The following is a 17441-nucleotide window of genomic DNA, read 5'->3' as shown; positions in this document are numbered from 1 at the left end:
TCATTTGTGCAGCCACTAACGTCCAACTAGAGCACCTTTCGAATGTAAATAGGGTGCAACTTTCACTGTCCACACTGCAACAGATCCTATTTGAAACTATTCACTATGTAGATAGCAAGGCGACTTCCGAACGACGTACCATAAGCTAGAAAATAATCTCGCGAATATTCTGAAAATGCTTCGATGAAATTAATTAACTGAACCTAATATTTAATAACTTTTAATCGCACATGTATGGGCAGAACTAATTCTGACTGTTCATTGTTATACGACGAAGTTCAGAAAATTTATTTTGCGATCTAATACTTCAGTAAAGTTCTTAAGTACTACCGCATTATCGGCAGAAAACGTTTATTTTTAAAAAGCACAGCGAAGTTTCGTAAGGTTACTGGAGTTTCTCGGTTATATTGTCACATATACCTTGATAATAATTGATGTTCTCATTTACATAGACACTGAGAACAACAATACTTTCCACACATTAGCGAATACAGCAGATTTCTGTAAAAATATTTTTGTCCGATTCCTCACAATATTGAAAACACACTGCAATAAAGCATTAGTAGAAACATTACCACTTTCTCGGTAATACGATTTACATTACGACCAAATGAATGTAATTAACCACACACTCTTTACACTGACTCATCACGTAACAGAGAGGAATGCCAAAAGATGATCACAAATAAAATTAAAAAATGAATATTTGAAAAAATTATAAAAATAAAAGTAAACACACTCTTACATCAACACACATAACGTCAATCGCGAAACCTATCAAAGTAAAAACTGAGAAAGCTCACCAACAAAACGGATGACACTCAAGACGCAGAAAGAATACTCGTAGTTACAGTTCTATGTTTCGAAGCCAGACCACAAGAATAACTGCAAGCTATCAACCAGATTAATGCATGAGAGAAAGCTGTTTGGCTTACAAACGCTGAATTAAATGCTTATCTGTTGTTACTTTCCATTTTATTGTAAAAATTCTATGAACAGTTTTAAATCTGTAGTCTGTATGTGCAAGCGGAAAACTCAGGTAATGTTTCCATTATTTTCTCCTGCTTCACTGTCTTATTGTGTTTATTATTATTGAAAAATTCCAAATGCTGAATATCTTTCCTTCCTCCATTTACATTCATGTGACCATGTCCATAATAGGGAACAAAATTTTCCACATGATGTATGTCCTCACACAGTTCTGAGAAACTCCCTTCTACGAAGACTTTTTGGGGAATCCTGGGCAATGATAATGCAGGGATCCCCATATTTGTTATGGAAGCTACTGATCCATTCAGTTCCCTTGGATGGTGGTTATACATTTTGATCAATACTAAGTCATTGTTATTGTCATTGTTATTTATTGGTATTGGTGATTTGCCATGCCTCTTCTTATCCTGCAGAGATTCAAATCCGGAATTACTCATGGATTTCTGTATTTTTGTGCCCCAATTCATCTATTATGATGAGTATCTTTAATGATTTCGCGTATAATACTGATCACTTGTTAATCGAAAAGTATTTCCCCTGGTGTCAACTGTGTTACTGCAGTAGCGCTCAAAAAGTACACTCCTGGAAATGGAAAAAAGAACACATTGACACCGCTGTGTCAGGCCCACCATACTTGCTCCGGACACTGCGAGAGGGCTGTACAAGCAATGATCACACGCACGGCACATCGGACACATCAGGAACCGCGGTGTTGGCCGTCGAATGGCGCTAGCTGCGCAGCATTTGTGCACCGCCGCCGTCAGTGTCAGCCAGTTTGCCGTGGCATACGGAGCTCCATCGCAGTCTTTAACACTGGTAGCATGCCCCGACAGCGTGGACGTGAACCGTATGTGCAGTTGACGGACTTTGAGCCAGGGCGTATAGTGGGCATGCGGGAGTCCGGGTGGACGTACCGCCGAATTGCTCAACACGTGGGGCGTGAGGTCTCCACAGTACATCGATGTCGTCGCCAGTGGTCGGCGGAAGGTGCACGTGCCCGTCGACCTGGGACCGGACCGCAGCGACGCACGGATGCACGCCAAGACCGTAGGACCCTACGCAGTGCCGTAGGGGACCGAACCGCCACTTCCCAGCAAATTAGGGACACTGTTGCTCCTGGGGTATCGGCGAGGACCATTCGCAACCGTCTCCATGCAGCTGGGCTATGGTCCCGCACACCGTTAGGCCGTCTTCCGCTCACGCCCCAACATCGTGCAGCCCGCCTCCAGTTGTGTAGCGACAGGCGTGAATGGAGGGACGAATGGAGACGTGTCGTCTTCAGCGATGAGAGTAGCTTCTGCCTTGGTGCCAATGATGGTCGTATGCGTGTTTGGCGCCGTGCAGGTGAGCGCCACAATCAGGACTGCATACGACCAAGGCACACAGGGCCAACACCCGGCATCAAGGTGTGGGGAACCATCTCCTACACTGGCCGTACACCTCTGGTGAGCGTCGAGGGGACACTGAATAGTGCACGGTACATCCAAACCGTCATCGAACCCATCGTTCTACCATTCCTAGACCGGCAAGGGAACTTGCTGTTCCAACAGGACAATGCACGTCCGGATGTATCCCGTGCCACCCAACGTGCTCTAGAATGTGTAAGTCAACTACTCTGGCCAGCAAGATCTCCGGATCTGCCCCCATTGAGCATGTTTGGGACTGGATGAAGCGTCGTCTCACGCGGTCTGCACGTCCATCACGAACGCTGGTCCAACTGGGGCGCCAGGTGGAAATGGCATGGCAAGCCGTTCCACAGGACTACATCCAGCATCTCTACGATCGTCTCCATGGGAGAATAGCAGCCTGCATTGCTGCGAATGGTGGATATACACTGTACTAGTGCCGACATTGTGCATGCTCTGTTTCCTGTGTCTATGTGCCTGTGGTTCTGTCAGTGTGACCATGTGATGTATCTGACCCCAGGAATGTGTCAATAGTTTCCCCTTCCTGGGACAATGAATTCACGGTGTTCTTATTTCAATTTCCAGGAGTGTATTTTGTAGTTGCAGTATTTTGTTGTCAGTAATGTATGCATGCAGTCACATCAGAGCAACACACGTAGCTGAGTCACTCCATCAAGGGCTTCATGTTGCGGTGCTTACATATCTAGTAAACAAGTAAGGCCATACAACAACAATTTAAGTACATTTTCGTTTAGAGCAAAAATATTTCGAAATTTACTTCGGTGTTTCAGTTTTTATCAACTATTATTACCTACGTGTTCTGGAGTAAGCAACAGTATCCAATAAGCCAAGTTCAGGTAGTCATCGAAAGACAACAAGGCGGGAAGAATGAGCTGTAAGCCATCAGCTGCTGATCCAAGAAAATTGGCTCGACAAATGAGGTATAATCCGGGTAGCGTCATGGACTCAACCTACCCATGTGTAAAGCGTCGTCTAGTTGCAGGTTATTTAAATGGTAGGCGACCATCGCGTAAACAACTCATAATGCAAAGAACCAGGAAAGCCAGGAGATAATCTGCAAAGAAACATCAAACTTGCAACGCTCAGACTGGTCTAAGGTTTTTTGGAGTGATGAATCTATATTTAATTTGTTTACTTCTGACGGTGTGCAGTACGAACATTGACCAAAAAACAACAGGTACCATATATCGACCATTAAGCATGGTTGTGGCACCACCATGGTTCAGTGCTGTTTTCCTACACTTGAGGTTGGTCCTCCAGTCCAAACAGAAGGCTCAATGAATCGTTTCCTATACAATGACATGTTGGAAAAGAATGTGGTTCCACATGGGAGAAAAATATGCCATGTAATTGTATATTTCAGCAAGGACAATAATTCAAAACGAACTTCCAGCCATTTACATAAATTCTTTTCGCATGAAAAAATCTTGCTTTTGAGTGGCCAAGCCGGAGCCTAGATCAACATCCAACTGCACACCTCTGGGATGCATTGGATCAATCTGTTTGTCATACACGCTACCTAAAGTTCAGTTTACTGGTTCCTTACTGGCCGAATGGTCAAAACTCGCACGTGACCTATTACAATTGCTAGTGGTTTCAGTGCCAAACAGACGTGCAGCTATGATCAAAGCCTGTGAGTATGCAATTAATTTTGATTTTTTGTTCAGATCCCAAAACAGATTTGGTTTATTCTCTTATACCTTGATCTTTACGTTACTTTTTAGTCAGGAGAATTGTTTCTGTTTTGATGTAACATAACCTTCTTTAAACTAAATGAAGTTTTGTAGTAAATGTATTTCAGTTATGAACTGGCTGTTTCTTCCTTTTAAGCACTCATCTTTTCGTAATTGTAACTAATGTGTTGAACAAAAAATCTTTTGAGTGGTACAGTAGATTAACTGCAACAGTCTTACAGTCATTCAGAACACCTTTCCTCTTTTTGTGTTGTTTCTGGCATTAAGTATGGGACAAATGATTCATTTCCTTCACTTCCTGTTCAACTGTATTAGATGCTGGTCTGAACTTGGTTATCAATGTTTGTTTCTTATTTTATTCATTCTAGCATATATTTCCTTCTTTTGGATGTGAATTGCAGTCCATTGTCGCTCAGGATATGTTTTTTGGGTTAGCAGACAGTACTGAGAAAATCCAGTTAAATTCTTGAAGCTTTTACTTCACTGTTTACCTAACAGTATAGCATTTGACATATTGGGACAGCAGTTTCAAAACGACGTGTTTTAGAGCCTTTGCCAGAAGTTCTCAGAAGCGGCCCCAGTAGGTCAATAGCTTTTTTGTCTTATGTTTTTTTATGTATCTGAATGTATTGGGACTACACTCGTTTTTTCTGATGCTTTGGAGTTTTGAGATACTTATCAGAATCATAAGAACTTGCTTGTTTACCTTATGATTAAAAAAACACCCTTTCCTCAGTTTTATTACATACTTGTCTGTACCATAATGTGTAAGGTGTATGTTGCTTAGGTGTATGTACCAGATGAAGGCTTTAACTTTGTGTTTCCCTGCATCCTGTTATTAGTTCCACAGTATAGTACGCCATTGTGGACGAAGTAATGTCTTCACATTTTTGTCATCTGTGCATCAAATACATGTTTTCACACTTTTTAAATCCCGATCTTCATTCCGCACATGTCTAATGTTCTTAAATAGTTGCTTACCTTCACCTTGATATTCTATACCTTTTACCACTGCAATAAAACTTTTTCCCATTGAGGCTGTCCTGCACTGAAGTCTTCAAGGTCTAAGGCATCGAGAGCAGTATCTTGGTTTTCAGGTGTCTATACAACCTCCAAATCGTATCCCGTTATGTGATGGTATATTGTTCTTCGGAGTTGTTAAACATTCTGCTGGCAAATGTTGTACTGTCTGTAGTAATATTTTTATTTTCTCGATAAAGATGCACTCCAGTGCTGTAGTCGAAGCTATTACAGGCCAGGCAGAAGTCTTTTCTTAGAGGCTTGATGTTTCGAGGTTATATAATTGTTTGTTAGTGGCTTGATAAACATTTTGAAATAGTTATGTCCATTAGCGTCATAGCAAGATGTTGAGTAGCAAACTGGCATAGGGAATTGTAGTCTGAGGTACAGGAGTAAACTGGCAACATTAAGCGAGCGTCAGGGACCATGAACAGCAGGAGATGAAGCTTCACGTGCAGCATTTTGTTTATGACCTGGCATTGCTGGCTCATGAAGTCAGCTGGAACAAGTGATGTGTATACCTGGAGAATGGGACGGCGAGTACTGTCACCAGGAAGAGCCACAGTGGAGATTCTTAGAAAACAAAACGTTTCTTTCCGATTCTACGAGCCTGGCGGTCGCTGCAAATAATTTAATAAGATTCACTTTCAGATTTTCTTAAAGTGGCGAGATAACGTCCCAGGCAGGAAGACCTGGTCACAGGATTCTCGTTCTGGTATAAGATTTTATTTGCAAAAGCTACACTTGTTATCTGCTATTTGGAATCAAGACGAAACCACGATTTTGAGTTACACAATTTGTTGCTGTACAGTTAACGGACTGGCGAAATATTCTCTGGTGCTATAAGAACACGACTTTTAACTTGACGTCGACTAGGCATATATTGAGGAATATGTGTGGTATTTTAATAGTTAAACAAATGAGTATTTACAATTCCGTAACCCCTGGGAACTGAGCTAGTTTACTGAGTGCTTATACGTATCGGGCTAAATTAAACAACATGCATTAGATATTCTCTTTTATGGAAGCCATTGCAATAATGTGTGTTTCTTTTATATATAAGTCACAACCCATATTCATTCTATTAAATTACACTGATAGTAAAAAAAGAGTCACAACTATTTTTATTTTATTAAATAACAACATCTGGAAATTCAACACCACAAAGGCAAGAAACTGAAATTGCGTTGGAAATTCTTAAAGAACTGGATATTTATTTTCATACAATGAAATATTCACACTAAATTCTAAATGAAAACACAGGTTTAAAACATAATTCCCTTCTCTAAAATTTTATTGATATAACAGAATTGCGGAAAGAAATAGTGATATGGTAAACAAAACTTACTCAGACAATAGATAAAATTTAAAGGAAAATAAGAACAACGAAATGTAATTTAATGTCTAGTAAACTTTATATACAATGTAAACATATGGCATCATAATAAAGACACACTAATATAACAGTAGCGACCTCCATGAGGTTTTTGATACCCCCAGCGATGGCAGCGGCCCCAGCAGCCAGCAAACGGCTTTTCTGAATACGAAATCGAGTGAGTGCGAATTTTCACGGTTATATTGATTCGTTACACAGTTTGTACAATGGACTGTGTATGCAGTGCCATAAAATCGACAATCTAAAAATTACATTAAATTTGTGATTATTTAGTTTCCTGGGAGATACTAAACGGTGTATTACAGAACAATTTATTTACGGTTCTCTTGTAACGTATAAACTATTATTGAATAACGTCGATTTTCCTTTAAGAACGAAAAATCGCTAGTAAAACCATGAGACCTGACATTTCAGAGAGATGTCATGTATCTATTCAACAAAGCAGAGTTTTGTTCGCTACAATTTCAGTCAAATCAGTGAAGGTGGAACGTAGGAAATCTACACGGAATATGATACCTACATATCAAATAAGCCACCGCAACTGTGGCTTAAGAGCAAACCACACAGGTGTGATAGTAAATCGTCAAAAGCAATAAAACTGTTCCCCGAAAAAGGTGACATCAGTTCCACAAATGTTGCTACATCTGAGCCACAAACGGCAAGAATCTTCAACACATTCGCTTTTCAAGCAAAAGTAATTGCATTTATATAGGATGTGGACTATCATCTATACTTTTTAATACCTACATTGATTTCGTTATTCTCAAAAGGAGATGTAAACTAGACAAAGGAGTTAAGATAACGAACATTTGTTTGTTGATGAAATCGTTATTGTTCAAAAGAATAAGGATGACCTCCAAAGATCAGTAGACCAGCTAAACGGAATTTGTAAGAATTATAACTTTACAACTTCTGGTAACAAAACAAAAATAATGGCTTTCCGTGGTAAATATCCAGTCACATGAGAAATTATTTTGGATAATTCACTTTTAGAACAAGTGTCTCAAATCTCTTATTTATGCTCTGGTACAAGTTTTGATCCGGACCCTGATATTGAAAATAAAATACATAAATTCCAAGCTGTCTGTGGTGCCATAACCAGAACATTAGGCCCTAAAGTACAAAAAGGAACCATCATAAAATTCAATTAAGTAATGGCGGTTCCTGCGTTATCCTACGGAAGCGGAAGCTGTGTTACCGCAAACAAACGAAAAAGACCGTTAAAATAGAAAACATCACCTATTGACAAAGCCACATCACAGAATTCCTCAGAAGATGCTGATCTACAAGCCGAAGGGGAAGAGAGATATTGGAACGCCCAGAAAAAGATGGGAATGATTTTGTTTATGAATTCGGATCAGGCAAAAGCCCAATCCTTAAATGGATGATGATGACGTAAAGTATTTGTGTATCAGAAATTCGAATGAAGTGCAAGAAAGGGCGAATCATCGTACGCCACAAAAAATTTTAAATTTCAAGGAAAGTGCCTATGTTAATAACAACAGAACATAGAAATATTTGCTTCTTATGTATGAAATGTATATTCTCTTGCTTTCAGCAGAATAAGCTGCAAATAGAAATATATTGGATAGTAGTTTTTCACGAGTGAGTTGTTGCTTATGCCACTGAATCAGAGTGAGTCGGTTGTTTTTACATGTATTTCACGATAATTTATGTGCTTTTCAGACATACTAGTGCGTAGAAAATAATTAAAAACGAACATGATCCTTACGACACATGTATCTGCTTTCTCAACGCTTGGAGCGCTAGTGTCGCTCCACCTGTCAAACGGTAACAACTTTCACAGCAAAGAGTGTTGTGATTGTATTTATTAGACTGTGGTAAAGAATTGTCAAAATAATTGACAAAAACTATTTTTTACGTTTTGTAACTCCAAGAAGTATTATACTTACCTAGACATGGCAGAAAGACTTTACTATAGATGCAATATGTCGTCACTTCCAACTAGACGTAAGTAAAAATGCAAATGTAAAAATAAAACAGCCACGATTTATGTGTTAATAATCTTAATAGTGTTATTTTCGCACGTCACTTGGTAATGACAAAGAGCCCAAAAAGGCTTGTCGTTTTTTATGTTCATTTAGTTACTGATGGAGGAGCACAACTAATATGGACATGGATAGATTTCACTCATTAACAATGTTCATTACTGATGGAGGAGCACAACTATTAGGTACATATAGAGCTTTCACTAACAGTAGGAAAATATTGACGTGGTATAAATCTTTCATTGATTATGTTAACTAGAATGGTTATTGTATGTTTTCTTTTGTAGCATCTGCTTCTTTGCATTAAATAATCATGAATAAAATATTGCGTCCCTGAATCTGTTATGATCTGAACAGTTGCAGTTAGTTAATCTTTAAATAACGCGAAAGCTATTAGAATGATTGCTGTAATTCACAAATAGTGTTATTGTGATAATGATTGTAGTGTTGGCTCAATATTTAGCATGTGGAGGCAGAAACTATTTTATCATTTGACTAAGATCAGAAATGAACGTCTGTGACAAGGCACATTATGATATCACCTTTAAACGCAAATATATAAAAAATAGCACTTTTATTGACCTGTGAAACAGGTGTTCATTACGTTGACCGCTAAACTACAATGGCCAATTACCACGTATTGTGCTCACTGATTTATTCAGTTACTTTTAATACTGAATACAGAGTTTGGTAAGAATGACGTTTACGTGAAGTAATTAGTTCTTTCCTTAGCATCTATATACCTGCAAAACTTTTGAAACATTACCTGGAGTATTTGAGAAATAAAACTAATTGAATACTTTAAGCAGTTTACCACTCCACAAATGTTAACGAGCACTATTAAAACAATAAATACTCTGCAGTTCAATAAAACACGACATTCAAATATATTCCATCACTTGGGAAAGGATTCTGTCTGAGTGAAATGACTAAGGAGTGATCCAGATTCTCAAGATCAAGTTCAACAATAGCGACCATCATTTCCATATAACGCAAATAACTGCTCCAGGCAACCTGTTACAATATAAAACCTTCAGTTGAGATGCAGGTGGTGGCGGTGGCGATTCTCTGTGGCTAAATCAAAGGTTCAAAACGTACTCATTGCTCTTGATATATACAGACTCTGAAAATTATCTTCTTGTTGCCGGAGTTTCGTGATTTAGTGTCAGTCAATAAATACCATGAATAACTAACAGGCAATCTTCCACACATGAGACATTATTACTCAGTCTCTCTACTTTCCTTGTCTCCTTTAACGTACGAGATGTGAACAGTTCACATGCTAGCTACCGACTGACTGTGCCAGAAAGACTCCTTGCAGTTCTACTGCCAAATCCACCTTTTTGTTCCCGGCATGCGGTTTCGTAGCAGAGGGACTTTTCTCAAAAACCTACATTCCTATGCATAAACGAGTTCTACAAATGCTGTTCCAACATAGTAATGTCCGCCCCCGGTAGCTGAGTGGTCAGCGTGACAATGTCAACCCTAAGGGCCGGGTTCGATTTCAGGCTGGGTCGGAGATTTTCTCCACTCAGGGACTGGATGTTGTGTTGCCCTAATCGTCATCAATTCATCCCCATAGAGGCGCAAGGCACCGAAGGCACCGAAGTAGCGTCAAATCGAAAGACTTACACCCGGCGAACGGTTTACCCGATGGGAAGATCTAGTCACACGACATTTACATTTACATAGTAATTTCACAGAACATAGCTTTCTAAAATTACACGCATAAATTAATTACAGTGATTTAAATTGACAGGTAATATGATGAAACATTCACACAGAGGTTGAACCAAAAAAGAGGTGACACAGTTCCCACATTACACATAAGCAGGCAAAGAAGTGTCATGAGGTAGTTATAGTCGATATTGAACATAAGTGTTACAGGTGCTGTGAGATAGAATTGACTGAACTAACTGTTCCTATCAAAGCATCGATAGTATTTCCATAGCTCTCGATTTCTATAAAACATAAAATTCATTCTCCTAATGTGGTGTTTCCTTCTTTGAACCGCGCGGTGTAGCCGCGTGGTCTATTGTTCCTTGGCACGGTTCGCGTAGCTCCTCCCGTCGGTGGTTCGAGTTCTTCCTCGAACATGAGTGTGTGTGCGTGTTGTCCTTAGCCTAAGTTAGTTTAAGTTAGTCTAAGTAATACATGAGCTTAGGGACCGATGACCTCAACAGTTTGGTCCCATAGGAACTTACCACTGACCTTCTTTCAGTAGATTTCCTTCCGTATCTTTATTTACATCCATAATTTGAAAGTTGTCTTTGGATGGTCCTGTAACTATTATTCCTGACTGAATCACTTCCAGGTCGATTCACATATTTGTTCGAAATACTCCTAGTCTAAATCCATTCCTGGTAGTCGTCTCTGTTTCGTGCCATTTTTTGGTAAGGGTTACCATATCCGGGATGGTAGTTACTCCGTCCTCTTTAGTTCCAGCCTCTGCCCTCCTTGATCTATTTTAGCGTTAATAAGTGGCACTGTAATTGTTACTTTTTAAAAGTCATTTAATCAATGATTAATTCAGTTTTGTCCTAGAGATGTGGTCCCTTGGTGCGCTTCTCAACGTCTGGATGTCAGTTCTCCACACTACAACTAGATTTCCTTACATTATAGGTGGAATTAGGATACCATTTGTGCTATAAACGATTGGTCTGAAAGTGGTGTATGTAAATTGAATGAGACGGGGGGAGTAAGGAAAAGAAAGGAAAGGGAAGGAACTAATGATATGAACTGGATCGTAACTTTGTGCAGAATCAGCGGCGATGAGTGTGTGTCGAGCAAGGCCGTGAATCCAGGATTTCCTGCTTATTAGGCAGTCGCGCTATTATTGCACCATCCGGACACAGTTTTTATCGCAAACGCGTGGACTATCTCGGCACCTTCCCAGACTGACTTACTCTCACAGATAGCGCCACCTACCCTCCAGTCCCCGCTCATGCTCTCCATGATCGCTAAATTTAGATTCCCGCTGAAGGACGCACTGAATATTGTGGATTCATTGCGCATCGGGGCGAATCAATTATGTGAATGTATGACGTCTATTCATAGAGAACAGACACCACGAATTCCTATAATATCACCTTTGTCTTCAATTTTGCATATCTCGCATTGATATTTTATTATGTGAACAGGGGAAGATACTCCTGCTGTACTCCACATACTGCCAGAGATACCGCAATCAGTAACACCTAAGCTCGCCCATATTTTATTTAAATGGCCAGCCAATGACAATTTACTGTGGAATTCTTGTTGCTACGTTTTCCCTTTCCTTACGTTCTACTTTCTTATGTCGCATTTTCCTTCTTTTCCTGCTTTCTTTGCGTGTGTGTTTCAGTTTTATCAGGTCTGTCCACATTCGTTCCTTTTAATACGTGTCAGAGCGCTGATGACCTCGACGTTGAGCGCCCATAAGCCCCAACACACACACACACCTAAATCTCTTGTCTTCTGATTTCCACTATGTAACAACCTCCCCATGAACCTTGGACCTTGCCGTTGGTGGGGAGGCTTGCGTGCCTCAGCGATACAGATGACCGTACCGTAGGTGCAACCACAACGGAGGGGTATCTGTTGAGAGGCCAGACAAACGTGTGGTTCCTGAAGAGCGGCAGCAGCCTTTTCAGTAGTTGCAGGGGCAACAGTCTGGATAGTTGACCGATCTGACCTTGTAACACTAAACAAAACGGCCTTGCTTTGCTGGTACTGCGAACGGCTGAAAGCAAGGGGAAACTACAGCCGTAATTTTTCCCGAGGGCATGCAGTTTTACTGTGTGGTTAAATGATTATTGCGTCTTGTTGGGTAAAATATTCCGGAGGTAAAATAGTCCCCCATTCGGATCTCCGGGCGGGCGCTATTCAAGAGGACGTCATTATCAAGAGAAAGAAAATTGGCATTCTACGGATCGGAACGTGGAATGTCAGAGTCCTTAATCGGGCAGGTAGATTAGAAAATTTTAGAAGGGAAATGGATAGGTTAAAGTTAGATACAGTGTGAATTAGTGAAGTTCGGTGGCAGGAGGAACCAGACTTTTGCTCGGGTGAATACAGCGTTATAAACACAAAATCAAATAGGGGTAATGCAGGAGTAGGTTTAATAATGAATAAAAAATAGGAGTGCGGATAAGCTACTACAAAAAGCATAGTGAACGCATTATTGTGACCAAGACAGACACGAAGCCCACGCCTACTACAGTAGTACAAGTTTATATGCCGACTAGCTCTGCAGATGATGAAGAAATTGAAGAAATGTATGATGAGATAAAAGAAATTATTCAGGTAGTGAAGGGAAATGACAATTTAATATTCATGGGTGACTGGAATTCGAGAGTAGGAAAAGGGAGAGAAAGAAACATAGTAGGTGAATATGGATTGGGGATAAGAAATGAAAGAGGAAGCCGCCTGGTAGAGTTTTGCTCAGAGCATAACTTAATCATAGCTAACACTTGGTTCAAGAATCATAAAAGAAGGTTGTATACATGGGAGAAACCTGGAGATACTAAAAGGTTTCAGATATATTATATAATGGTAAGACAGAGATTCAGGAACCAAGTTTTAAATTGTAAGGCATTTCCAGGGGCATCTGTGGACTCTGACCACAATCTATTGGTTATGACCTGTAGATTAAAACTAAAGAAACTGCAAAAAGGTGGGAATTTAAGCAGATGGGACCTGGATAAACTGAAAGAACCAGAGGTTGTACAGCGTTTCAGGGAGACTATAAGGAAATAATTGACAGGAATGGGGGAAAGAAGTACAGTAGAAGAAGAATGGGTAGCTCTGAGGAATGAAGTAGTGAATGCAGCAGAGGATCAAGTAGGTGAAAAGACAAGGGCTAATAGAACTCCTTGGGTAACAGAAGAAAGATTGAACTTAATAGATGAAAGGAGAAATTATAAAAATGCAGTAAATGAAGGAGGCAAAACGGAATACAGACGTCTAAAATTGAGATCGACAGGAAGTGCATAATGGCTAAGCAGGGACTGCTAGAGGACAAATGTAAGGATGTAGAGGCTTATCTCACTAGGGGTAAGATAGATACTGCCTACAGGAAAATTAAAGAGACCTTTGCAGAAAAGAGAAGCACTTGTATGAATATCAAGAGCTCCGATGGAAACCCAGTTCTAAGCAAAGGAGGGAAAGCAGAAAGGTGGAAGGAGTAAATAGACGGTCTATACAAGGGCGGTGTACTTGAGGACAATATTAAGGAAATGGAAGAGGATGTAGATGAAGATGAAATGGGAGATACGATACTTCGTGAAGTGTTTGTCAGAGCACTGAAAGACCTGAGTCTAAACAAGGCCCCGGGAGTAAACAAGATTCCATTAGAACTACTGATGACCTTGGGAATGCCACTCCTTACAAAACTCTACCATCTGGTGAGCAAGATGTATAAGGCAGGCGAAATACCCTCAGACTTCAAAAAGAATATAATAATTCCAATTCCAAAGAAAGCAGGTGTTGAGAGATGTGAAAATCACCGAACTATCAGTTTAATAGGTCACGGCTGCAAAATACCAACGCGAATTCTTTACAGACGAATGGAAAAACTAGTAGAAGCCGACCTCTGGGAAGATCAGTTTGGATTCTGTAGAAATATTGGAACACGTGAGGCAATACTGACCTTACGACTTATCTTTGAAGAAAGATCAAGGAGAGGCAAACCTACGTTTCTAGCATTTGTAGTCTTAGAGAAAGCTTTTGACAATCTTGACTGGAATACTCTCTTTCAAATTCTAAAGTGGCAGGGGTAAAATACAGGGAGTGAAAGGCTATTTACAATTTGTACAGAAACCAGATATCAGTTATAAGAGTCGAGGGGCATTAAAGGGAAGCAGTGGTTGGGAAGGGAGTGAGACAGGGTTGTAGTCTCTGCCCGATGTTATTCAATCTGTATATTGAGCAAGCAGTGAAGGAAACAAAAGTAAAATTCGGAGTAGGTATTAAAATCCATGGAGAAGAAATAAAATCTCTGAGGTTCGCCGATGACTTTGTAATTCTATCAGAGACAGCAAAGGACTTGGAAGAGCAGTTGAACGGAATGGACGGTGTCTTGAAAGGAGGATATAAGATGAACATCAACAAAAGCAAAACGAGGATAATGGAATGTAGTCGAATTAAGTCGGGTGAAGCTGAGGGAATTACATTAGGAAATGAGGCACTTAAAGTAGTAAAGGAGTTTTTCTATTTGGGGAGTAAAATAACTGATGACGATCGAAGTAGAGAAAATATTAAATGTAGACTGGCAATGGCAAGGACAGCGTTTCTGAAGAAGAGAAATTTGTTAACGTCAAATATAGATTTAAGTGTCAGGAAGTCGTTTCTAAAGTATTTGTATGCAGTATAGCCATGTATGGAAGTGAAAAATGGACGATAAATAGTTTGGACAAGAAGACAATAGAAGCTTTCGAAATGTGGTGGTAGAGCAGAATTCTGAAGACTAGATGGGTAGACCACATAACTAATGATGAAGTATTGAATAGAATTGGGGAGAAGAGGAGTATGTGGCACAACTTGACAAAAAGAAGGGACCGGTTAGTAGGACATTTTCTGAGGCAGCAAGGGATCACAAATTTAGCATTTGAAGGCAGCGTGGAGGGTAAAAATCGTAGAGGGAGATCAAGAGATGAATACACAAAGCAGATTCAAAAGGATGTGGGTTGCAGTGAGTACTAGGAGATGAAGATAGGGTAGCATGGAGATCTGCATCAAACCAGTCTCAGGACTAAAGACTACAACAACAACAACAACATCTGCGTATCCTCTGAACCAGGAGCTATCTTGTCTCCTGCTGGTCAAGTCATTACCATGAGTATGTTGCAATGATATTAGTGTAGGCATAATCTCTACAAAATATTGATAAAATTGTCCATAGAATACGATGTCGTGTATTAGGCACATGTGAAAAATATGATAACTGCTTGACAACGTAACACACGATAAAATTGAGCATTTCCTTAAGGTAAGACACACGACGTTGTTTCATGTAAAACCCATTAAATTAATGGAGGCTGAACTACTTTGATCGATAGCTGACGACTGTATAATACGCGGGAAGTCGTGTAGCAAAGTTATAGTTTCCGTTCACTTAAGCCCTTTGCTGTATTTTCATGTAAGGTGATCTGTCATGTAATCATAGCCGACTGCAGAGCAACATTTACATTTAAGTATCGCTGTACCAGAGAGGGGGAAATAAATAAAGCAAGAATTGGCGAAGATAACCGACACTTTCTCGCCTAATGGCTTGCACAGCCACGCAGATCTCGTACAGTAACACATTGACCGCGAAGTTGCTGTGACGTGCTTTGTGCCCTATCTGACTACCGTGTTGCCCTAGCTACGTGCCAACGGCGAGTGGTCGCCCGCGTGAAAGTGACTGAGACCAGACTGAGTGTACAGCAGGTGATTGGAAATGAACGCCGCTCACACAGCTTCACTATGCTGATGCAGTGCTCAGGTTTTTATGCACCCACGATCTTTTGCCCAAGTCTTCCTGCGAGCTTTTACCCAAGTGTTCCATGGCCATTGTCAAATGGTAATCGACTGCCACGTGGCTGCTGCCTCGTTCCTGTATAGCCGTGGTACTCTGCAGCGGAGTGTGCGCTGATATGAAACTTCCTGGCAGATTAAAACTGTGTGCCGGACCGAGACTCGAACTGGAGACCTATTGCCTTTCGGGGGCAAGCGCTTTACAGACTGAGCTACCCAAGCACGACTCACGCCTCGTCCTCACAGCTTTAGTTCTACCAGTACCTCGTCTCCTACCTTCCAAACTTAACAGATGCTCTCCTGCGAACCTTGAAGAACTAGCACTCCTGAAAGAAAGGATATTGCGGAGACATGGCTTAGACACAGCCGGGGGGGGGGGGGGGGGGATGTTTCCACAATGATATTTTCACTCTGCATGTTATCGCGAGGCCATATCAAGCTACTGAAAAATGTGCTCACGTATATTGCACACACGATTATGTTCGACGTCTGAGCGTGTACTCAGTCCATCTTTGTATAAGACGATGTTTTCGTCCTGTATCTGCTGCAACCTATTTTAACTTCATGACTACCGCATTCTGCTCTGCTCCTTGCTGTAAACTGCAGACTTAATTGATTTTTTACCAGGCTCTTTATCTCTGTATCTTTCTTCATTTCAATATCCCATGAGCCTTTAGGAATTGGGATGACAGATGTTTCATGGAATGCAAACTTTATATCCATTTTCCAATGTTTGTTCAGCTACTCCACGTTTCTCTGGTTAGCATAGTCGCATAAACCTCTCATGTTCAATTCAGCGTTCTCCTACACTTCACACGGTCTGATCTATACAATGCCGTCCACACTCACAGGGTACTCTGCGACCGCCAGCTTCTGAGATCCACACTACCTTTCACACCCTCACGAGCAAGCTGGGTGCCTAAAGACACACTCCTGGAAATTGAAATAAGAACACCATGAATTCATTGTCCCAGGAAGGGGAAACTTTATTGACACATTCCTGGGGTCAGATACATCACATGATCACACTGACAGAACCACAGGCACATAGACACAGGCAACAGAGCATGCACAATGTCGGCACTAGTACAGTGTATATCCACCTTTCGCAGCAATGCAGGCTGCTATTCTCCCATGGAGACGATCGTAGAGATGCTGGATGTAGTCCTGTGGAACGGCTTGCCATGCCATTTCCACCTGGCGCCTCAGTTGGACCAGCGTTCGTGCTGGACGTGCATACCGCGTGAGACGACGGTTCATCCAGTCCCAAACATGCTCAATGGGGGACAGATCCGGAGATCTTGCTGGCCAGGGTAGTTGACTTACACCTTCTAGAGCACGTTGGGTGGCACGGGATACATGCGGACGTGCATTGTCCTGTTGGAACAGCAAGTTCCCTTGCCGGTCTAGG

The 17441-nt window shown here is 40.9% G+C and overlaps 1 protein-coding gene across 1 annotated transcript in view; it reads left to right on the top strand.

Moving 5' to 3' along the window:
- LOC126359055 (toll-like receptor 2) overlaps positions 1-17441 on the top strand; it is a 209681-nt gene that overhangs the window by 50267 nt on the left and 141973 nt on the right. The window lies entirely within an intron of this gene.

Source organism: Schistocerca gregaria, chromosome 1, assembly GCF_023897955.1.
Source record: "Schistocerca gregaria isolate iqSchGreg1 chromosome 1, iqSchGreg1.2, whole genome shotgun sequence".
Lineage (NCBI taxonomy): Eukaryota > Metazoa > Arthropoda > Insecta > Orthoptera > Acrididae > Schistocerca > Schistocerca gregaria.
Note: the sequence above shows the minus strand (reverse complement) of the source record. Positions and strands in the feature narration are given on the sequence as shown.